At 45.5% G+C, this 25388-nt stretch overlaps 1 non-coding gene across 1 annotated transcript; it reads right to left on the reverse strand.

The window, feature by feature from the left end:
* Positions 1–524: 524 nt before the first annotated feature.
* On the reverse strand, positions 525–596 carry trnaw-cca (transfer RNA tryptophan (anticodon CCA)). Its single transcript has one exon. It is a non-coding gene; the product is annotated as a tRNA-Trp (tRNA).
* Positions 597–25388: the final 24792 nt, after the last annotated feature.

A 25388-nucleotide genomic window follows, 5' to 3' on the forward strand; every position in this document is an offset into this window, starting at 1 on the left:
GGCAAAAAAATCGATTGAACCAAATCAGTGTCCGCCACTGGATTTTACTGACACCGTTTATAAAATTCAGGCTCACCGTTAATGTGGAGAGAGGCCGTCAGACTGTAGTTTCCGCTCCTTCTGTTGAATAAAGATAATTTTAACTGTGTCCAGTGAGAGGAAAGGATTTGCTGTTGGTGGGAAACATTTCTAACTGAACTCGCTATCACTCTCCTGATAGATTGAAACATAAAGCTGGGAGTCTCTGGATAATGTTGTAAAAATATCGGTATTACGTTAATTCACACCTCGCTGTAACCAACTAAACGAAGCGGCTGCCCAGAGGGAGACGGCTGTGTTTAAATCCGGTGATGAACTGGGGGAGCTGAGCATTTACCCAGACAATGGGCACACCACCTCCCTGACACAGTGTTCACAAATCAAACACGTGTGATCGAAAATTTCCGTGAAGAAGATTTGGCTCAACAGATATCGAGAGTGAACCTGCTCCTTTCTTGATTTGAAATGTAAGAAGTTGACGTCAGTGAGCCTGACGTGATTCGAACACGCAACCTTCTGATCTGGAGTCAGACGCGCTACTGTTGCGCCACAAACTCACGGATTACCCGCGACCTCTCTTCATGCTTAAGGGAAGTGATCGCACTGCAATGATTTTACGTTATGAGTAACAACGGAGATCAACAGTTCATGTGTGTTTTGTCTCTGCCCCCTCTCCTTCTGTCTCTCGAAGTAAATTCCAACTCTACCTCAATAAAAAAGGTTAAAGAACTGTGGATGCTGTATATCTGAAACAAAAAACAGGAGTTGCCGGAGACCCTTCCACAGAACTAATGGTGATTGGGAAAACGTTGGTTTATATGCAGAAGATATTGTGGGAGGAAGGCGGATGCAGTAAATGATAGATCAGGACAGAGCCCAAAGCGAGGGAAGAACTGTGGACAGGAAAGGGAGTTGATAACGATCTGCGTGGGAGGGTGAATGGAGACTGTTCGTGGCTAAGAATAGGTAGTGTGTAATGACAGACTATGTGATAACAAGGCTTGGTGTGTGTGGAAGGGTCGAGGATACTATGGATTTCAGGCCCGAGAATTATTGAATTCGATATTGGGACCGGAGGGATGTATGCTCCCCAAGTGTAATATTCGGTGCTCTTCGTTCTGCTGGTGCTGAACTTCGCTGGAACACTACAGCAAACCTGAGACAGAGATGTTGGCCAGGGAACAGGGTGAGGTGTGGAATTGGCAGGCAACTGGAAGCTCAGGGTCTTTTTTGCAGGTAGAACGTAGATGTTCTGTGCAGCAGTCGCCCAGCTTATGCTGCGTTTTCCCCAATGTAGATGAGACCACATTATGAGCAGCAACTGCAGTCGACTGGGTTGTGGGAAGTGCAGGTAAAGTGCTGCTTCACCTGGAAGGTAAGTTTGGACCCTTGGATAGAGACGAGGGAGCAGGTAAATGGGCTGGTGTCACACATTCGGCAGTTGCAGGGGAAAGTGCCGTTGGACTATTGGGGTGGGAATGGGGTTAGGCTTGGTGGGAATGAAGGAAGAGTGGACCCAAGGTATAACTCCTGCCCATTTACCTATCTGCCAAATAGAGGAATTTGTTAAGTGTGTACAAGGACATTTTCTAATTCACAATGTGGATGTACATACTGGCGAGGGTGCAAAACCTAAGGGCCAGCAACCATAATTTTATTAACTTTAGAACAGTGATTGAAAATAATATATCAGATCTAAAAGTTGAAGTTCTAAATTGGAGGAAGACTCAGGTATTAGGCAAGATCTTTCAAAAGCTGATTGGGGGCAGATGTTCGCAGGTTAAAGGACTGCTGGAAAATGGGAAGCATTCAAATATGAGATAACAAGAGTCCAGACACAGTATATTCCTGATTCGGAGGTGCCGGTGTTGGACTGGGGAGTACAAAGTTAAAAAATCACACCACACCAGGTTATAGTCCAACAGGTTTACTTGGAAGCACACTAGCTTTCGGAGCGACGCTCCTTCATCAGGTGACTGTCTGACATAGAGTATATTCCTGTTCGGGTGAAAGGAAAGGCTGGTCGGTTGGGGAATGCTGGATGACTGGAGAAAATGAGATTTTGGTTAAGATAAAGAAGGATGTATATATCAGGTATCGGCAGAGAGATCGAGTGAATCCTTAGAGTATAAAGGCAGTACGAGCATACTTAAGAGGGAAATCATGAGGGCAAAAAAGGGGACATGAGATAGCTTTGGCAAATGGAGTCATGGATAACCCAAAGGGTTTTTATAAATACATTAAGGACAAAAGGATAACAAGGGAGAGAATAGGGCCCCTCAAAGATCTGCAAGGCGGCCTTTGTGTGGAGCTGCAGTAGATGGGGGGCGGGGTGGGGGTGGGGGGGGGGGGGGGGGGGTCGAGATACTGAACGGATATTGTGCATCAGTGTTTACTGTGGAGAAGGGCATGGAAGATATAGAATGTGAGAAAGTAGATGGTGACATGTTGAAAAAAATGCCCATATTACAGATGAGAAATTGCTGGATATCTTGATATGCATAAAAGTGGATAAATCCCAAGGACCTGATCAGGAGTACCCTAGAACTCTATGGGAAACTGGGGAAGTGATTGCTGGGCCTCTTACTGAGATATTTGTATCATCAATAGTCACAGGTGAGGTGCTGGAAGGCTAGAGAGTGGCTAATGTGGTGCCACTATTTAAGAAAGGTGGTAAGGAAAAGCCAGGGAACTATAGACCAGTGAACCTGACATCCGTGATGGGCAAGGTTTTGGAGAGAATCCTAAGAGACAGGATTTACATGTATTTGGAAAGGCAAGAATTGATTAAGGATAGTCAGCATGGCTTTATGCCTGGGAAATCATGTCTTATGAACATGATTGGATTTTTTGAAGAAGTAACAAAGTGGATTGATGAGGGCAGAGCGATGGACGTGATCTATATGGACTTCATAAAGGCGATCATCAAGGTTCCTCATGGGAGACTGGTGAGCAAGGTTTAATCTCACGGCATGCAGGGACAACTAGCCATTTGGCTACAGAACTGGCTAGAAGGCGGAGGGTTGCTTTTCAGACTGAAGGCCTGTGACCAATGGTGTGTCACAAGGATTGATGCTGGGTCCGCTACTTTTTGTCATTTATATAAATGATTTGTATGTAAATGGAGGAGGTATAGTTAGCAAGTTTGTAGATGACACCAAAATTGGAGGTGTAGTGGACAGTAAAGAAGGTTACCTCAGATCACAACGGGACATTGATCAGATGGGCCAATGGGCTGAGGAATGGCAGTTGGAGGTTAATGTAGATAAATATGAGGTGCTGCATTTTGGAAAATCAAATCAGAGCATGACTTTTACACTTAATGGTAAGTTCCTTGGAAGTGTTGCTGAACAAAGAGACCTTGGAGTTCAGGTTGATAGTTCCTTAAAAGTAGAGACGCAGGCAGATTGAATAGTAAAGAAGGCGTTTGGTGTGCTTTCCTTTGTTGGTCAGAGCATCGAGGATAGATGTTGGGAGCTCATGTTGCCACTGTACAGAACATTGGTCAGGCCACGTTTGGAATATTGCATGTAATTTTGGTCTGCTTCCTATCGGAAAGATGTTGTGAAACTAGAAAAGGTGCAGAAAAGATTTACAGGGATGTTGCCAGGGTTGGAGGTTGGAGGGTAGGAAGGTTTTTTGGGGATTTGGGCCAAGTGCTGGCAAATGGGACTAGATTAGGTTAGGATATCTGGGCTGCATGGATGAGCTGGACCGAAGGGTCTGTTTCCGTGTTGTACATCTGTGTCACTCTGTGAGACTCCATGGGATTCTCTGCCCAAGAGAGCAGTTGAGACAGCTTCATGAAGTTTATTGAAGACGCAGTTGGATCGGTTTTTGCATGGTAGGGGAATTAAGGGTAGTCGGGATAATCCAGGTTGGTGGAGCTGTGATCTTAATGAATGACGGAGCAGGCTTGACCAAATGGTCGACTCCTGCTTCTGTTACTTTAAATCTGTAACACTGCATTTCCCGCGGCCGGAGATTTCCCACGGCACAAAGGAGGTTTTCTATAGTATATTTAAACCCCTTGCTTTGCTTGAACTCAAACTGCATAGACTTGGAGGAGAGTGGGATTTGTAAAGTGCCCTCCCCTCCACACGTGCCTTAACTGCAGGACAGCTGTCCGGCCCGCCCTCCATTGTTGACGTCACAATGCGGATGCAGCCCTGTCAGTTTCAGAGTGAAACTCCCTCCCTCTGGGCAACATCTGGGAGTAAAGCAATGTCTCCCCCTTTCCATATACCATCCTCCAGCAGCGAGGGGGAAGGGGAGGTAGGTGTGGGTGAAACACTGTTCACTTGTAGCAACTGGAGTGAATCCAGGGAGGGAGCAGACACTCCAAAGGTGCTCAAATACTTTCTATCTCTCTTAAAGCTATTTTCCTTGTGTATTCCCTCAGTTTGGCACGTATACAGTTTGCACCCTAGAAAAGGATTGCTCCTTTCCTCATGTTCACAACGAAAAGGTGAGATTCTCAAGGAACTGAGCAGCATTTAAGGGATTGGCACATTGCTCAAAAAATGGAGGACGCCCTGGGCCTGTGGCTCGTTGGTCTAGGGGTATGATTCTCGCTTTGGGCCTTCTGGTGCGTGGGCATGCGAGAGATCCCGGGTTCAAATCCCGGGTTCAAATCCCGGATGAGCCCTTGTTTCTTACACTGCCTTGTGCGCAAACGGCCAGTCAATACTCTCAAAAAGCAGTTTATGAACGCGGCATGCGAGAGATCCCGGGTTCAAATCCCGGACGAGCCCTTGTTTCTTGCACTTCCTTGTGCAAAAATGGCCAGTCAATACTCTCAAAAAGCCGCTTCATTAAACGAGATACCGTTCGAATGAACGCGGCAAGGGCAGCACTTATTCAAAGAGAATACGTGCTTTACTTCACACAGAGGGTGGTGGGCGTTTGGAACGCATTGCCAGCAGACGTAGTAGATTCATTTAAGATGCGTCTGGATAAATGCATGAGTGGGTGGGGAGTAGAGGGATACAGATGCTTAGGAATTGACCGACAGGTTTAGACAGTACATTTGGAACGGCTCAAGCTTGACGGGCCTGTTCCTGGGCTGTAAACTTTCTTTCTTCTATATGGTGTATATCTGATATTGTTGGCTGTTGTAAAAGTTTCTTTGTAATTATTAATCACCTTCTAATGTAGTAATGGAGTTACGTCCTTTTTTTGTCATATTTTTTATTTAATAGGTCAGCAGGAAGTCATTCAGCAATTTTACTGCCTTTCTTTTCTCAAGCAGCCTGAACATTTCATTTTCATATCCTTGATTCAGCTCCATTTCCAGCATCTTTGTAGGCAGTTTGTTCCATGTTATTATCACTGAAATGAAGTTTTCGTCTATGCACAGCTAAGCCGATCTGGCTGCATGAGGGTTTTCAGGTTTCTGTGGCCTAGATAATATGTGATCAGCAGACATCTCTCAATCTGCAGGAATTGACACCAATGTTATGTTCATTAACTGTACTGACAGTGATCACTTATTTTGTGATTTTTCTTTGCAGGAAGAAGTGCAGAAAGAAATCTGAAAACAAATGATACATCAACTTCTGACAGAGCCACTTGATTCATTGTTACTTGAATATCAGCTGCCATTCCAATCAAGAAGGCATGTTTGCTTTTGTTTATTTGAGAGATTTTGGACAGTCCTGTGGCAGGAAGAATACTGAGACATCGAGTGAGGGAGATTCAGTGCGCTGACTGTGAAAAGTGCTTCAAACCATTTACTCAGCTTGGAGGAATCAAAGTCTCACGCCTCAAGGTGAGAAAGACTATGTACCCGTTCTGTTTGTAATTTCAATCCCAGAGCAACACAAGGAAAGCTCCCTCCAAAGGGGAAACGTTGGAAATGTGGGGTCTGTGGGAATGGATTCCCTTTCCCATCCTTGCTGGAAACCCACAGACGCATTCACAGCGGGTGAGGCCATTCACCTGCTCAGTGTGTCGGAAGGGCTTCAGTCGGATCTGCCATCTGCAGACGCATGAGTGAGTCCACAAGGGAGAGAAGCCATTCACGTGCCCCATGTGCGGAAGGGGTTTCACTCAGTCAGCTGCACTGCTGACCCACCAGCGGGTCCACCTGGAGAGAGGCCATTCACCTGCTGTAAGTGCCGGAAGGGATTCACCTGCTCCTCCCACCTGCGGAGGCACCAGTGAGTTCACGCGCCATCACAGGAGGGTTGAAGGAGCGATGGCCGAGTGCCAAGTGCTTATGCACGAAACGTCGATTCTCCTGCTCCTTGGATGCTGCCTGACCTGCTGTGCTTTTCCAACACCACACTCTCGACTCTGATCGCCAGCATCTGCATTTTTCACTTTCTCCTCGAGGGCAAGGTTGGACTTGTCTTTTATTCACTTATTCACTCCTTACAGCCTGTCCTTTGTTGTGGCCTAACTGCACATACATCAATGCAAGTTTCAGAAAGATTTGTGCAGCTTTTTTTTTGAAAAAAAAATAACATTCTTCCCGACTGTAACGAAGTTTCTGAATATTTGGTTTTAGTTATTCTCAATTTTAAAAATCAGCTATTTCTCACATGCCGTGTTCCCCAGATAAAGTCATCACCATCCATTCTCTCTCTTCCCTGAGAAAAACTTCATACAGCGATCAAAGAGGGCTGAGGCACGAGAAAGGACGATTGTGGGAGTGGGGTGGGGGTGGGTGAAGGGGTCGCTGGTGGTGGCGGAGAAGGGAGGAAAATGGACAGGGGAACAGACTGGGGTTCAGAGGTTTGGGGGAGAGAATAGAGGGTGCAGTATGAGGAGAGAGAATAGGCAGGGGGCAGTGGATGGGGAGAAAATGGACAGGGGGGCAGAATGTGAAGAAAGAGACAGCACAAATGCCACCTTCTCCAGGACTCGTGTCAGTGTCCCACGAACTGGAACCCACTCCTCCCACATTTCTCAAAATACGCGTGGCTAAGGCAGTGGAACCATATCATCTCTACAGGCCATTCACACCGACCTTCCCAACAGCATCCCACTGAGACTCACTCGTTTCGGCTACAGCCCTGCAGTTCCCCATGGCTATTTCCTGACGAAGGGTTTTGCCCGAAACGTCGAGTCTACTGCTCCTCGGATGCTCCCTGACCTGCTGTGCTTTTCCAGCACCACACTCTCGACCCTAATCTCCAGCATCTGCAGTCCTCACTTTCGCCCAGTAAGGGGTGAATGTTCTATTCCTAGTCTTTTAGATCTTTTAAAATCTTTCCCCCACACCCTAAACCTTTACCCTCTAGTTTTGGAATACCTCTTACCTAGGGAAAAGACAGAAACGTTGAGCAACCAGACAAAATGCAAAAGAAATAAAATCCTAATTTTCCAGCATTTGGACGCTTAATATTTGTCATGATCGGGAGGTGCCCGTGTTGGACTAAGGTGTACGAAGTTAAAAATCACACAACACCAGGTTACAGTCCAATCGGCTTGTTTGGAAGCACTAGCTTTCGGAGCGCCGCTACTTCATCAGGTGGTTGTGGAATATAAGATCGTAAGATCATAAATTCTGTGTCTTACGATGTTATACTCTACAATCAGCTGATGAAGGCGCAGGGCTCCGAAAGCTAGTGCCTCCAAATAAGTCTGTTGGACTATCACCAGGTGCTTTGTGATTTTTAACTTTAAAATTTGTAACAAATTCCTGCACACTGAGCATGCTCCATGGTGTCAGCAAGCACTGCGCATACTCTTGGGTGTCCACAGAAACGGCGAGCGAGCTCCTTTCCATGGAGCAATGGAGAACCTTGGAGGACCGGAAGGAGTCTGGTCCTCCTGCCAATCAGAGCCGGCCATTGTGGAAATGCAGAGGTTGGACCATGAACTGTGAAGCTGCTGCTGTTCTCTTCTCTTCTCTCTGCATAAGGTTAAACTTCACCCCAGACTGTAACTTCCTTCCTCTGTCTAACATTTGTGAGTACAACAGTGTTTCTCTCACCACTTTTTCATTCTGGGGTTCAAGAGTGAACCGAGGGAGGGACCAGACTCTGGAAAAGTTGATCCAGGTCTGTGTGTCAACTTGCAAACACATGGAAAATGCAATATCACAATGTGAAGTTATAGCCTTTGTAGTGTGAAAAAATAGCAGAAAGGAGGTGCATTGTTTAAATGGTGATATGTTGAGATGTGGCGAAAGTGAGATGCTGGAGTTCAGAGTTGAATATTGTGGCGCTGGAAAACCACAGTCGGTCAGGCAGCAACTGAGGAGGAGGAGAGTCGACGTTTCGGGCACAAGCCCTTCATCAGGAGTGATGTGTGGATAGACAAAGGGGCCTTACTGTCCTTCTACACCAGTCATTGCCAATTGTCAGAAAGTGCAGCAAGCAATGAGCAAAGCAAGTGGTATATCAGCAAGAGGAATTGAGTTCAGAAGTGGGGATGTCTTCCTGCAGTTAGGTCGGTTATTGAATGTATTCAAGGCTGAGTTCATGTGACTTTGAAGAACAAAGAAGTTATGGGAGAAGGCAAGAAAATGGTTTTAAGACCAGTACAGAACAGTTAGAGTCATACAGCACAGAAACAGACCATTCAATCGAACTAGTCCATGCTGACGGTGTTCTGAAACTAAACTGGTCCCACCTGCCAGTGATTGTCCCATATCCCTCTGAACCTTTCCTATTCATGTACTTATCCAAATGTCTTTTAAACATTGTAACTGTACCTGCATCCAGCAACTCCTCTGGACATTGATTCCTCACACGAACTACTCTTTATCTTTTTAAAAAAAGGTGCCCCTCATTTCTTTTTAAAATATTTCTTTCTTCACCTTCAAAATTTGCTCCCTAATCTTGAAACACCCACACCAGAGAAAGAATACCTGCCGTTCACCTCATCTATACCTCTCATGATTTTATAATCCTCTCTACGGTCACCTCTCAACCTCTGATGCTCCAGTGAAAAAAGACCCAGCCTTTCCATTTAGATGCAGGTATATTTATATCCAGTTATGAACTGTTCAATACTGGTGCCAGCTGGAAAGACAAATGACCTATTCCTGCTTCCAATTCTCTCACTGTGTCCAGGACAGCAAGAGACCATATGACATTGGTGCAGAAATTAAGCCATTTAGCCCATCAGATCTGCTCCACCATTCAATCACGGCTTATACGTTTCTCAACCCCATTTTGAAATATGGATTTTGGAAAGGCAGATCAGGGCAGGATCTACACATTTAATGGGGACTGTTGTTGAATAAACATACCTTGGATTGTTGGTTCATAGTGGAGTCGCAGGTAGGCAGGATAGCAAAGAAGGTTTTTGGTATATTTGCTTTTATAGGTCAGTGCATTTCAATACAGATGTTGGGAGGTCATGTTGCGGCTGTACAGGACATTGATTAGGCCACTTTTGGAAAACTGTGTTCGGTTCTGGTTTCTCTGCTACAGGAAAAGTGTTACGAACCTTTGCAAGGATTTGGAAAAGATTTACAAGGCTCTTGCAAGAGTTGGAGGGTTTGATCTATATGGAGAGGCTGAATAGGCCGGGGCTGTTTACTCTGGATCATTGGGGGCTGAGGGATGACTTTATAGAAGTTCATAAGGAGCATGGATAGGGTGAACAGCCAAAATCTTTTCCCCAGAGTGGGGAGTCCAAAACTAGAGGGCATAGGTGTGATGTAAGAGGGGAAATATTTAAAAGGAACTTTACAGGCACCTTTCTCACACAGAGGGTGTTGTTTGTATGGAATGAGCTGCCAGAGGAAGTGGTGGAGGCTGGTTAATTAAAGCATGTTAAAAGGCATCTGGTAATAGGGAGAATTGAGAGGGATATGGGTTATGTGCTGACAAATGAGCACCATGTTAATTTGGGATATCTGTTCAGCACGGACAATTTGGACTGAAGGAAAGCAGAAGTGTCATTGTGAAGACTGGACTTTCAAAGCAGCTTTCAAAGATGTTTTGTCCTTACTGGGAGCAGAAGCTACAATGAAATCTTTCATTTGTGAGACAGCAACTGAGTGAGTGAGGACATTCAGGCTATTGTTGGAAAGTGGGAATTTGTTGCAATGTGGAGTTGAAGTGATTTAAGTAAAGTGTGCTGAGCAAGGAGCCTAATGAAGGGTTAGGTGAGTTTTTGTTTTAAACTGCTCATTCCTTTCAGCCTCCAACATTGTATTTCCAATGCTGTCCATCAGTGGGAGTGGTGAATCAGTAACTGGTATCGTTAGAAGCCTTATGATTTTCAGTACTGCAGGTATAGCATTGTCTCATCAGCTTTGTAAAGGCTACTGGCAGCAGCGGGAGGCGTGGGCTGGATTCACTGGAAATTATTAAGCAGTTTGATAACCTACGTACAAGAGGGCAGGGTGGGACTTGTCTTTCGATTTGCAGAAGGTGGGAGGTTCTGGTGCTACGGTCCATGGCAAACACAACTGCGGTAAATCATAGAATCACTACAGCGTGGAAGCAGGCCATTCATCCCATCAAGTCCACACTGACCCATCCGACGAGCATGCCACCCAGACCCACCCTATCTAGTTGTTTCTGCTGGTGAGTGAGACTAGGTCACAAGATTAGGGGGAGTAGGTTTAAGACAGAGGAGAAGGAACTGCTTTTCCCGGAGAGTGGTGAACTATTGGAATTCTCTGCCCAAAGAAGCAGTAGAAGCAGCCATATTCAAGACATAGTTCGATGGGACTTTGTATGGTAGGTGAATTTAGGATAGTCAGGATAATGCAGGTAAGAGGAGCTGAGACGATGGATAGATGAGCCATGATCTTTACGAATGGTGGAGTAGTTCGATGGACCAAATGACCTACTCCTGATTCTGTTACTGCGAATGTATGAACATGCATTTTTAATGGCCAATCCGTATCAAGGCAGGTGAGCAATGTGGTGATGTGGAAATGAACATCAGAGAATGATAGAAAGGGACACGGAAAGTAAATGTCCCAGTCCAAAGATGTGCAGGTCAGGTCAAATGACCATGCTAAATTTTCCCTAGTGTTAGGTTCATTAATCAGAAAGAAATGGGTCTGGGTGGGTTACTCTTCAGGGTGTCGGTGTGGACTTGTTGGGCCGAAGGGCCTGTTTCCACACTGTAGGGAATCGAATCTAATCAATCAAAACTGGATTCTGCAGAACACAAGAATTGAAACTGAAGACTGTATGGCTGAATGTGTGCTGCAATGTAACACAACTGAATGAATTGGCTGCACACATTGAAGAGAATAATTATGATCTGAGACTCCTTACAGGGACGTGGCTTCAGGATGACAAGGATTGGATCTGAATATTGAGAGGGTACGTGGCATTCAGGTTGAATAGGAAGCGAGGTAAAGGTAGAGGGTTGGCACTGCTAATCAAAGCACTAACAACATGGTACTCTGGTGTCAGCTCGGATTTCAGGTCCTGATTTCTCTGTCCTCTTCTCCCTGTTCCCACAGAGTAAGATGTTGTCTGTTCTCAGCTCAGCTGGCTTTCTGCTGAAACTTTGAGCCCCTTTTACACCTTACAGAGCAATAAAACATTCAGTCGATCAAGGCCCAATCCACAATGTTCTCAACCTGACAACCATCCAGACTGAGAGAGTCATCGGAGCAGGGAATAAAACAAGAAAAATGAAACAAAATTAGACATTAATGCACATTTGGCGCTTAAAGTGTGTTCATTAGGTAGTAAACCAGAATTAGGGGTCTCTCAGGATTCTTATCGTTCCCTACTTGAGGAATTCTCTCTCCCTAACAATATTTACATCAACAGAAATAAAGCATCTGTTATCAAATAGACATAGAGATATACAGCACGGAAATAGACTTTTTGATCCAACACATCCATGCTGACAAGATGTCCTATCTAAATCTCGTGTCCCATTTGCCAGCATTTGGCCCATATCCCTCCAAACCTTTCCTATTCACACACCCATCCAGATGCCTTTTAAATGTTGTAATTGTACCAGCCTCCACCACTTCCTCTAGCCTATTTACTCTATCCATGCCCCTCATGATTTTATAAATGCCCATAAGATCACCCCTCAGCCTCCGGCAGTCCAGGGAAGCAGCCCCATCCTATTCAGGCTCTCCTTATACCACAAACCCTCCAACCCTGGCGACATCCTTATCAATCTTTTCTGCACACTTTCAAGTTTCACAACATCGTTCCTATCCTACAGTAGGGAGACCAGAATCGAATGCAATAATCCAAAAGTGGCCGAACCAATGTCCTGTACAGCTACAACATGACCTCCCAACACCTATACCCAATGCATTCAATGGGCCAAATGGCCTCTTTCTGCACTGCAGCGATTTAATGATTTGATTTTGTATCAGAGTCAATTTCAGGCACTATCTCTGGTTTATGCTGTGTCAGGGTGGGATCACTGGTACCAGAATTGCTTGCAATAATCCAAGCGTCGCCTAACCAATGTCTTCTACAGTTGCAACATGACCTCCCAACTCCTGCACTCAGTGCACTGACCAATAAAGGCACGCATATCAACACCTTCTTCACTATTCTGTCTATGTGCGACTCCCCTTTCAAGGAACTATGAACTTACCATCGAGTCATACAGCATGGTCATGGACCTTTGGTCCAACCAGTCCATGCCAACCATAATCCCAAACTAAATCAGTCTCTCCTGCCTGCTGTTGGCCTGTATCCCTCCAAACCTTTCCTATTCATGTACTAAAACAAATGTCTTTTTATTGTACCCGCATCCACCGCTTCCTGAGGAGGTTCATTCCACACATCAACCACCCTCTGTGTAAAATTAGTATTTGAATGGCAAGCATGAGGTTGAAATGAAATGGTTCATTAAAATAAACATTTTCTATCAAACCCCCTACAGCAGGTATGGTAGCAACTCCAACTCTGGAATCTCTCAAATCGATATTTCCATGGAGTGGAGGGGAGAGTAAAGTGTTGGATTCACAGAGGTGGGGGTTTTCTGAGAGTGTAAAGCTAAAATTAAACCCTGTGCTTTGCTTGAACTCAAACTACATTGACGTGGAGGAAAGCGAAAGGAGTTTGCAAAGTGTCCTCCCCTCCCCATGTGCCCCCCTCCCACATTGTGGACGTCTCAACGTGGAGGTAGCCCTGTCAATTTCAGAGTGAAACTCCCTCCCTCTGGGCAACATCTGGGAGCAAAGCAACGTCTCCCCCTTTCTATTCCTCATCCTGGGAGGGGGAGAGAGAGAGGCGTGGGTGGGGGGGTTGTGTTGGGTGGAGACTGTTCACTTGTAGCAACTGGAGTGACTCCATGGAGGGAGCAGGCTCTCCAAAGGTGCTCAGATGCTCTCTGTCCCTCTCAAAGACATTTTCCTTGTGTATTCCCTCGGTTTGGCACGTATAGAGTTTGTACCCTGGAAAAGGTTACTTCTTTCCTCATGTTCAAAATTATAAGGGTCGTTTCTCATGGAACTGAGCAGTATTTAAGGGATTGGCACATTGATTTCAAATGTAGACATCTGTTGCTTCATATGGTGTATATCTGATATTGTTGGCTGTTATAAAAACTTTGTGGCTATGATTTTTCACCTTCTAATGCAGAAATAGAGTTACATTCTATATCTCTTGTCTCTTTTGTATTTACGAGGACAGCAGGAAGTCATTCAGTAACTTCACTGGCTTTCTTTTCCCAAGCAGTCTTGACATTTCATTACCATATTCGTGATTCAGCTCCATTTCCAGCACCTTTGTCGACAGCTTGTTCCAGGTTATTACGATCTAAATTAAGTTTTCCTCCAAACATACTGAAGGCTGTCTTGTTGCATGAGGGTTTTCTGCATCCTGCATAATATATGGTCAGCACTCATCTGGCAATATACAGGAATTGCCACCGATGTTATATTCATTTAACAGTACTGCCAGTGATCACTCAATTTGTGATTTGTTTTTGGAGGAAGACATGCAGAAAGAAATCTGAAAACAAATGATACATCATCTTCTGACAGAGCCACAGAGGGCTTGAATATCAGCAGCCATTCAATTCAAGAAGAAATGTTTGCTTTTGTCTGTGTGAGAGATTTTGAACACTGGTATGGCAGGAATAATACTGAGACATCCGAGTGAGGGAGATTCAGTACGCTGTCTGTGAAAAATGCGTCAAACAATTTACTCAGCTTGGGGGATCAAAATCTCACCCCTCACAGTGGGGAGAGACTATGTATCCATTCTGTTTTGAATTTCAAACCCAGCACGACACAAAGAATGCTCCCCTCATGGGGAAACCATGGAAATGTTGGGACTTTGGGAAAGGGTTCCCTTCCCCATTGGGGCTAGACACCCACAGACGCGTTCTCACTGGGGAGACGCTGTTCTCCTGCTCAGTATGTGGGAAGGGATTCAGTTGGCTGTGCAGCCTGCTGTTTTAAAAAATTCTCAAGGTCAGGTTCGTAGGAGAGTAGTCTGACACAGAACAAACGACCAAGAGGCGAGACTGCTAGAATATGGGCATTTTATTCCCCGCAGTGTCGCACAACGGGTCTGGCTTATACTCACTCTACATGTTACAAAAACTGGGAGCCGTCAGTTCTCGTCGAGCGGTTGCCAACAACCCACGCTCGGCGGTTAAACGTAACCCCGGAGCAGACTCACCGAACTGGAGACTTTTCTAGCTGATATACTCCCTTCCAGATATAAACATTCATGTGAACAGCAGAGCAAGGCTAAAAAACACATTCCATTCTGGTTACATACAGATAAGAAGATTCACACGGGACTAAGCAACACCTCCATTCCGGTTAGATTCACACATGTATTGGGACATAATTTTTAACCGTTTCACCACATTCCACTGCTTGGAATTTTACACCACACCTGCAGACACACCAGCGAGTTCACACCAGGGAGAGGCTGTTCATCTGCCATCATTGTGGGAGATGATTCATTCAGTCGTCTCACCTGTAGTCACACCAGCAGGTTCACAGTAGGGAGAGGCCGTTCTCCTGCTCTCTGTGTGGGCAGCGATTCATCGATGCATCCCACGTCCTGAAACACCAGCGGGTTCACCTGGGGGAGAGGCCGTTCACCTGCTCTGAGTGCAGGAAGGGATTTGTCGATTCTTACACCCTGCTGACCCACCAGCCGGTCCACAGCGGAGAGGCGCCGTTCACCTGCCCTAAGTGCGAGAAGAGCTTCAGTCATGTGGGCAACTTGTGGAGGCACCAGCGGATCCACACCAGGGAGAGGTCGTTCACATGCTCTGTGTGCAGGAAGGGGTTCACTCAGACATCTCCATATCATGGAGAGGGCGTTCATCTGCTCTCCGTGTGGAAAGGGCTTCACCCGCTCCTCCCACTTACGGAGCCACCAGCGAGTTCTGGAATTTTTTTGAGGATGTAACTCTGAAGATGGACAAGGGAGATCCAGTGGATGTAGGTACCTGGACTTTCAGAAAGCCTTTGATAAAGTCCCACAAAGGAGGTTAGTGAGCAAAATTAGGGCGCATGGTATTGGGGGCAAAGTACTGACTTGGATTGAAAATTGGTTGGCTGACAGGAAACAAAGACTAGTGATAAATGGCTCCCTTACAGAACGGCAGGCGGTGACCAGTGGACTACTGCAGGGATCAGTGCTGGGTCTGCAGCTTTTTACAATATATGTTAATGATATAGAAGATGGTATTAATAGTCACATTAGCAAATTTGCTGATGATACAAAGCTGGGTGGCAGGGTGAAATGTGAGGAGGATGTTAGGAGATTACAGGGTGACCTGGACAGGTTAGGTGAGTGGACAGATGCATGGCAGATGCAGTTTAATGTATGGTTATCCACTTTGGTGGCAAGAACAGGAAGGCAGATTACTACCTAAATGGAGTCAAGTTAGGTAAAGGGGTAGTATAAAGAAATCTGGGTGTTCTTGTACACCAGTCAATGAAGGCAAGCATGCAGGTACAGCAGGTTGTGAAGAAAGCTAATAGCATGCTGGCCTTCATAACAAGAGGGATTGAGTATAGAAGCAAAGAGTTTCTTCTGCAGCTGTACAGGACCCTGGTGAGACCGCACCTGGAATATTGTGTGCAGTTCTGGTCTCCAAATTTGAGGAAAGATATTCTGCCTATTGAGGGAGTGCAGCGTAGGTCCACATGGTCAATTCCTTGAATGGCAGGACTATCTTATGTTGAAAGATTGGAGCGACTGGGCTTGTATATCCTTGAGTTTAGAAGACTGAGAGGGGATCTGATTGAGACGTATAAGATTATTAAAGGATTGGACACTCTGGAGGCAGGAAACATGTTTCCCCTGATGGGTGAGTCCCGAACCAGAGGACACAGCTTAAAAATAAGGGGTAGGCCATTTAGGACAGAGATGAGGAGAAACTTCTTCACCCAGAGAGTGGTGGGTGTGTGGAATGCTGTGCTACAGAAGGCAGTGGAGGCCCAGTCTCTGGATTTGTTTAAGAAAGAGTTGGATAGCGCTCTCAAGGATAGTGGAATCAAGGGTTAAGGAGATAAGGCAGGAACAGGATACTGATTGAGGACGATCAGCCATGATCATAACGAATGGTGGTGCAGGCTCGAAGGGCAGAGTGGCCTACTCCTGCACCTATTGTCTATTGAGTTCATGTACCATTGCAGGGGGATTGAAGGAGCGACGGCCGAGTGCCATTATCGACTGGACTATCAACCCAGTTCCGGGGATTCCTGGGATTTGAATCCCGCCGAGGCAGATTGTGGGATTGGAATTCGGTCAGAAATTTGGAGTTCTGAATCTAATAATGAAACCATTTTTGGGGGGAGAAACTGCCATCTAATTCACTCATGTCCCTTTTAGGAAAGGAAACTGCCATTGTGGGAAAGGATTCACTCAGTCATCTCAACTGCATCCTTTATCCGGTCTGACCGACACCTGACTCCAGACCCACAGCAGCATGGTTGACTCTTGACTGCCCCTCCCCATGGCAAATGAGTGGGAGTAACTTCAATGAATACAGTGTGTGGGTTGAAATTGCTGAGTGAGGCAATACTTCCTTCAGCTTAAGGCTGTACCAAGGATCCAATTATAAAGGGACAACTCAGCGCTGACCAACAGTAAAGGAAGTGGAGTTGGGAGGAGTGTGTGAGCTTTGAGATGTTTTAAAAAAAAAGCTTCTTTTCATACACTTTTTTTTTGCTGGGGAGATCTGAAGCTGTAACAAAGTTGGGTGGCAATAAAGGTTACTTGAACTTAACCCCAGTCTCAGACTGTTAATGAAAGCTATGAGATCCAATAGGTTTTTGTGTTAAAACTGCTCATTCCTTTCAACCTCTTGCACTAAGTTTCCAATGTCATGTATCAGAATGAGCAGTGAATGAGTAGCTAATATCGTTAGAAATTGTAAATTTTTCATCTCTGCAGGTATTGCATCATTTCATCGACATTGTAACGTTTACTGGCAGCACCGGCAGGTGTGGGATGTATTCATGAGAAACAAAGTTAAAAATCATACAACACCAGGTTATAGTCCAACATGTTTATTTGGAAGCACTAACTTTCGGAACACTGCTCCTTCATCAGGTGTTTGTGGCGCAGGATTATAGGAGAATTTATAGCAAAAGATCGCAGTTTCATGCAACAGAAATGATATAGAACAAACTTAGATTGTTGTGAAGTCTTTCATCTTTTAGAATGGGTTGCAGGTTTTGGTTCATTAATATGTAAATCCCAGAACTTGTTTGAAGACACATTCTCGGGACAACTTAAGGTCTGTATCCCAATCTTGAGTGAGACTGGTTCTATTTCCAAAGTAGGAATTTATAAAATCTCACATGGATTGACTGCCTGCAGATTGTATTTTGCTCAAAAAGCGCACAATGTATCTGCAAATATAATTCTGCAAATTCAAAATCACACAAAAGCCTTATATGTAAGTGTGCATGCATGAGAGTATGTGTGTGTGTGTGTGTGCGCGAGCTTGATAAAGTGTGTGAGTGATAGAGTATCAGCCTGTGAGAGGGTGTATATGTGTGCGTGTCTGAGAGAGTGATCTGTGTGAATGTGAGCGTGTGTGAGAGTGTATGCTTTGAGTGGGTGTGAGAGCGTGACAGTGAAGTGGGGTTACCTGTCATGTGACATGAACCCAAGATCCTGGTTGAGGCCATCCTCATGTGTTCTGAACTTGGCTTCCAGCCTCTGCTGGGCCACTAAAACTGAATAAGCAGTTACATAGCACACATTGGAGAGGGCAGGGTGGGATTTGTCTTTCGATTTGCAGAAGGTGGGAGGTTCTGGCTGCTGGAAACTAGGGAAAACACATACTGGAGGACCTTCGGCTCAATGAGATGCAACTGGAAGCCAGGCTGCAGACAGGATGGGGGAATCATCAAACCCCCGACACTGTGGAAACATGCCCTTTGGCCCAACAATCCACACGACCCCTGTTCGAGCATCCCACCCAATAACCTCCACAGCTAATCCCTGAATTTAGAACGCCCAATCCACTCTAAGCTGCACATCTTGGGGCCTTGGGAGGAAACCAGAGCACCCAGAGATGGGAGGGTAGAAAAGTGCAAACTCGACACAATCACCGTGAGGGTGGGATCGAACTCAAGTCCCTGGCACTGTGAGGCAGCGGTGCTAACCACTGAGCTGCTGCCGCGCCGCCCACAGTCTTGATTGAAGGAATCGACTGACTTCATTCCAGGATTGAAGGAATCGATTGACTTCATTCCAGGATTGAAGGAATCGATTGGCTTCATGCCAGTCCTGGTGACACTCCAGCCGTTTGGGGAATTTAATTTGCTTCCACAGAGTTTCCACGGTGCAGGGGTCATTGCGTCTCAGCAGCTTCAACGATCCAAAGAAGGGCTCGTCTACAGTGAGAACACTAGTCCACATTTCGCTGCAGAGTTAAAGTTCTCTGCACAGTCAAAACCCTGGAACACTCCCACGCAGGCTGCGTGTAATCACGGGGCTTCTCAAGTCACGTTGATGTTCGAAATAATTTCCCCTCCTGGATTCAAACGCTGCTGATATTCAGGCCCTGAGTAAATGTCTTGTGCACGCCTGAACAGCAAATCCTCCTCTGCTAATACCTTGCGAAAACAGATCATTGCTGTCAGTGCAGGGCAGGAAATAGGATAAGAGAATTCTAGCTTGTACCGAACAGCCTTCCCTATCTCCTACCCGAAATCTCTGTCTCCCATTTCCTCCACCTTTCAATGGATTCCAACTCGAATTCATCCTTCCATCCTCCTGTTTTTGCCCAGCTCCCCTCACCGGAAAGTGCTGACTCTCGGTTCAGTTTCTTAGTCACTTCTTGCCGTTCCCAGTATATTGCCCACATCTTTATTTAGTTTTTAAAACAGAAAGGCAGTGGTTTGCTGATGCCAGGAGCTGAGGGGAATTGCGCTCACGCTCCAGATTCTCTCTCGCGTCATTCACAATAATCTGCACATGTACAAAGAAGGGGATGCTGGGAGTGGGTGGGACGCATTCACCAACTCCCCATTCAATCAAGACCCAATCATGCCCACAGCGCCCCCTGTCTATTCTCTCTCGCTATCCCTAGCTTCCCCCCTCTCACACACATGCCATCCTCTCCATCCATTCTATCTCCATACCCTCTTCCCCCTGTCTAGTCCAGTCTCTCGTCCACCCTCTGCCTTCCTCCATCCAATCCCTCTCCCCACACTCATTCTCTCTCTCCTCCCACTCCCTGCTCCCCTCCATTCTCTCTCTTGCCCCACCCTCTGCTCTCCATCCATTCCCGCTCTCTCCCCCACCCTCTCCTAACATTCATTGTTGCTCTCTTTCTCCCCCACCCTCTGCCCCCTTCCAATCTCTCTCCCCACCCACTGACCCACGTCCATTCTCTCTCCCCACACTCTGCACCCCCATTCTCTCTCTCTGTCAAACGCTCTGCCCCCACCCTGTGCACCCCCAGTGTTTCTCTAACTCCAATGCTCTGCCCCGGGTCCATTTTTCTCTCTCTCTCTTCCCCCTAGCCTCTGTTTCCCGTCCAATTTCTCTACCTGCACCCCCATCCTCATCCTTTCTTGTGCCTCGAGCCCTCTTCGATCACTGTATCAGCCCTTCTAAGGATAGAGAGAGCGTGGATGGTGATGACTCCACCTGGGAGGTGGGAGGGTGTGGTGTGAGAAATGGCTGATCTTTAACATTGAGAATCGCTAAAATGATATATTCAAAAACATCAGTAAAGGTTGAAAGCAAATTCAATTATTGTTTTAAAAAGCTGCATTTTTCTGAAACTTGCATTGAAATCTGTGCAATTAGGCCACAGTTGAGGACAGGCTGTCAGGATGGAATGGCCAATTCCTCGTCTTGTGAAGTTGGTTCAGATTAATTAGAAATAGAGTCATAGAGTTGCAGAGCAGGGAAACAAGCCTTTCGGTGCATGCCAACCACATATTCTAAATTAATCTGGTGATCCATTTGCCACCATTTGGCCCATATCTCTCTCAACCCTTCCTATTCATATACCCATCCAGATGCCTTTTAAATGTTGTAATTGTTCCAGCCTCGACCACTGTCTCTGGCAGCTCATTCCATACATATACCACGCTCTGCATGAAAATGTTACCAGTTCGGTCCTTTCCCCTCTCACCCTAAACCTATGCCCCTCCAGTTTTGGCTTTCCTCTACCCTGGGGAAACGACATTCAAAAATTGAGCAGCCAGACAAAATGCAAAAGGAATAAACTGTTGAGCCTCAGGAAAACAAACAAGTCTGGCTCCAGCCTTTTTTTCTCTCCGATCGGCAGTTGGAACAGCATCTCCACTGGGCATACTGCGCATGCTTCTCGATGTCAGGAAGCATTGCGCATGTACGCTGGTGTCAGCAAAATACTGCGCATGCTCTTTGCTGTCAGCGGAAACGGCACGCAACATTCTTGATCGACCAATGGGAAGCCCTGACGGACCGGAAGGAGTGTGGTCCTCCTGCCATTGAGAGCCTCCCCCCTATTGTCTGAATGCGGAAGTTGGACTATGCGCTTGTGAAGGTGTTGCTGCTCCTCTCTCTATGAATGAAGATTGAACTTCATCCCAGACTGCAACTTCTTTCCTCTGTCCAACATCTGTGAGTACAACACACTCTTCTCACCCCCTTTTCCATTTTATTTTTTCACTCTGGTGTTCAGTTCTTGACTTGCAGCAAAATTGGTTCAGGTATGTGTCTTAATTGGCAAACACATGGTAAATGTAGTAACGCAGTGTGAAATTACAGCCTTTCCTATGAAATAAAAACAGAAAGGAGGTACATTGTTTAAATGGTGATATATTGGGATGTGGAGTAAGTGAGGACTGCAGATACCGGAAATCAGAGTCGAAAATTGTGGCGCTGGAAAAGCCCAGCTGGTCAGACAGCATCCGAGGTGCAGAACAGTTAACTTTTTGGGCAAAAGCACTTCATCAGGAATGATGTGTGGATGTACAAACGTGCCTCAGCTACCTTCTGCTCAGGCTTTCTACTCCAGTCAATGCCAGTTGTCACAGAGGTGGAGCAAGCAGTCAGCAAGGCAAGTGGTATGTTAGCAAGAGGAATTGAGTTCAAAGTGGGGATGCCTTTCTGTAGTTAGGGAGATATTGAATATATTCAAAGCTGAGTTCATCTGACTTTTGAATGTCAAAAATAGTTATGGGGGAAGGCAAGGAATTTAAAAAAAAAATAATATTTTTATTAGAAACTTTTTCAAATCTCTCACAACACCTCTATATACAAAAAAGAACAATACCAAAGTACAAAAAAATAGCAGTACAACAATGTCATATTATGATACTATTAATAATGAGCTACCTATTATTCTACTAGAACAAACTTGGCTTAAACTAAACTACAATCAAATTGAATAAAAATAAAATTAAACATAAGTTAATTTGAATTCTATCACAATTCTTTATTCTATTTCACTCACCACACCTCCATTAAGGCTCCCATCCATGGGAGCACCAGTTATTGCACCCGTATTCTTTTCACCCAGCCTTGCCCTCCCAGGGCCCCATGAGCGCCCAGACTGATTCCCACAGTTACACCACGGCTCTAATTAATACTGCTGATCAGTCTACATCAATATAATTTAGAAAGGGCTGCCACGTCTTGTAAAACTACTGTTTTGTGGTGCACCATATTTGTGAGGTCATCTTGGGGTGGATGCTCCATCACCAGCATATGCCACCCCATAAGCCCTGGGGGTTTTTCCAACGTCCAATTAATTAACATGTTCTTCCTTGCACAGTGCTTAAGAATGTTACAGTCTGTTCCTGTGTTCTCCGAGAGAAGGCAAATTTGGCAACCCCAGAAGAAGAAATACCGGATTCATTTTAACTTTAATCCCCCAGGATGTCCTTCAGCTCCCTTACTATAGCACTCCAGTATCTCTGGATCTTACAACATGACCAATAGCAGTGTGTGAGTGCCTATACTAATTTTACATTTGGGACACCCTGGTGATGCTCCTCTCTTGAACTTAGCTAGCCTCTCTGGCACCACATAAGCCCTGTGTAAAATCTTCAATTGCATGCCCTGTGCTTTGTTACATATTGAAATTTTCCTTACATTTTCCCATATATCTTGCCATACTTCTAATGAAATATCCTATCCTAGCTCCCGATTCCACATCCTAGAGAGTCCCTTCACATCCCTTAAGGTACGTCCCTTCTGTAAATGATACAACCTACTAACTGAAAGAGCACCTGTACACCAGAGTACTCTTTATTCCACATTTGACCTGTAATGCTGAGCCAGGAGCGTGGTATTCCTCTGTATATAATCCCTTGGCTGAAAGTATCGGAAAAGGTCCCTATTAGACAATGCATATTTCTGACTTAGCTGGCTAAATGACATCAAGACCTCACCCTCGAATAAATCTCCCAGACAGAAGATTTCTTTATTCTCCCATGACTTAAATCCAGAGTCCATTGCCCCAGGTTTAAATCCTTGGGCTGCCCCAGTGGGGTAATCAGTGAGGTCTTCAGCCAATTGCCCTTCTCTTGCCTCATTATCCTCCAGGCTTTCACTGGATTTAGAATGATTGTACTCTTACACTGCTCAGTCTCGGATTTCATCTTATCAATGAATAATAGATTAACTAGGGGACATCTCGACTGCAATGCTTCAACGTCAAGCAAAATCGACCCAAGTCCCCTCGTGCCCAGTCACACACATATGCTAAGAAAGCGCTTATTTGATATCTCTTCAAGTCCAAAAGGTCCACTCCTCCTCTCCCTATGAGAGCTGCAATTTGGTAAACTTAATTAGGGGGCGGCTGCAACACCAAATAAAAGAACCTAGCCAACCATTGAGCCTCAGTAAGACTCATCTGGGTAGCAACAACAGGACCATTCTCATGGGGTACAACAGGCGAGGAAGAACATTCATTTTAATCAGAGCTATTCGGCCTAACCATGATAACGGTAATCCGTCCCATCGCTGTAAATCCTGCTTTATCCTCTCCAGTGATTGTACATAGTTAGCTTTACATAGCTGGTGGAAGGCAGGAGTAATAAAAATTCCCAAATACAAAAACCCTTTTGACGATCTAAACAGGAACTGCATTCCCTCCTTCAGATCAGGCACCTCCACTAATTCTTCCCCTCCCCCATCGGCATAGCTTCTGATTTTGTAAATTTGATCTTGCAGCCCGAAAAACAGCCAAATAAATTAATTGTTTGAATCAATCGAGGAACGGACTCCTCCAGATTGGCCAAGAACAAAAGGATATCATCAGCATATAGGGTAATCTTATGTTCCCCCATTCCCACTCCTGGCGCCACTATTTCAGGGTCCCTCCTGATAGCCTCAGCTAATGCCACAATTGCCAAGGTAAATAGCAGCGGTGAAAGAGGACACCCCTGTTGACTACCTCTCCCAGGTTTAAAGTTATCTGACTTATTGCCGTTTGTGATGACTGCTGCCTTTGGATCATTATACAACACCACTACCCATCAAGCAAAGGTTGTCCCCAGACCAAAGCGCTTGAGGACCCCAAACAGGTATAGCCATTCTATCTGGTCAAATGCCTTTTCTGCATCTAGGGAGGCCACTGAACCCAGGATCAACCTTTGCTGGCATACCTGCACCAGGTTCAGTACCCTCCTGATATTGTTGGAGGAGCTACGGCCCTTAACAAAACCCATCTAATCTTCTTTCACAATACAGAATAACACCTTTTCCAACCTCAGGGCCAGCGTCTTGGGTAGAATTTTAAAATCTACATTCAACAGTGAAATGGGTCTGTATGAAGCACATTCTTTGGGCTCTTTCTCCTTCTTTAAAATGAGGGAGATATTAGCCTCCCTAAGAGAGGGTGGAAGATAATCCTGTGCATATGAATAGCTATACATCCTCAGAGGTGGCTCCACCAACACATTTATGAATTCCTTATAGAATTCACTTGGGAATCCATCTGACCCCAGTGTTTGCCACCTTGGAGATGCTTTATTGCTTCCTGCACCTCCTGTATTGTCATAGGCCCATTCAACAGGAAACCTGTTCCGTGTTTATACTAGGGAAATGCAGAATCTCAAAAAAGGCCTGCATTCTCGCTGCACTGTGTTCATCTCCCTCTGACTGATATAACTCTGCAAAGTATTCCCTAAATCTAACATTAATCTTCATTAACTCACAGGTAACCGTGCCAACCTTCTATCTAACAGACATAATAGATTGGGAAGCATTTTTCTTTCTTGCCAGATATCTACATGGCTTATCTCCAAATTCAAACAATCTTTGTTGAGCAAAGCAGACCTTTTTTTTCCCAGTGTGTGCAATGAGTTGGGAGCAGCCCGGAGAGCTGCAGCTTGACCAGTGAAGGCCTATTATAATACACTTCCTCAGCTATCTGCAGCTGGGTCTCCAACATCTGTTGTTGCTCCTTCCTCTGCGTCCTTATAGTCGTTGAATAAAAAATAATCAGGCCTCATAAATATGCCTTAGTGGCCTCCTACAGTATTTCCGGATTACTGGCCGTACCCGAGTTGATATCCCAGAAGGCTCTGAACTCTTGTGATGTACTCAACAAATTTGCTATCCCTTAACAGGAATGGGTCCATGCACCAGTGCTGTGCATCCATTCCACCACTCTTGATTTTACCATCTAAATACACTGGCACATGGTCCGAGACAGCTATATTGCCAATTTCACAAGCCAATGTTCTGTCCAAGCAATCCAATGGCATTAAAAAGTGTCAGTTCCCATGTGGTACTTGTGTGGGTTGGAAGAGAAAGTAAAGTCTCTTCCATTAGGGTGGAGATGCCTCCACACATCCACTAATCCCAACTCCTCGCACATGTCCACCAACTGCTCAGGTTGCGCAGGTGTACCTGTCTGGCCCCTTGGCACCCTGTCTCCCTCGGGATCTATTAGGTGATTAAAATCCTCTCCAATGACCATGCGGCGAACCCCAAGACTCATTAATTTAGCAACTGCATCAATTAGAAATTTAAGAGGGTGCACCGGGGGGACAATAC

This window comes from Chiloscyllium plagiosum, unplaced genomic scaffold, assembly GCF_037043375.1.
Source record: "Chiloscyllium plagiosum isolate Xiang-an unplaced genomic scaffold, Cpla_swu_hap1 HiC_scaffold_27, whole genome shotgun sequence".
NCBI lineage: Eukaryota > Metazoa > Chordata > Chondrichthyes > Orectolobiformes > Hemiscylliidae > Chiloscyllium > Chiloscyllium plagiosum.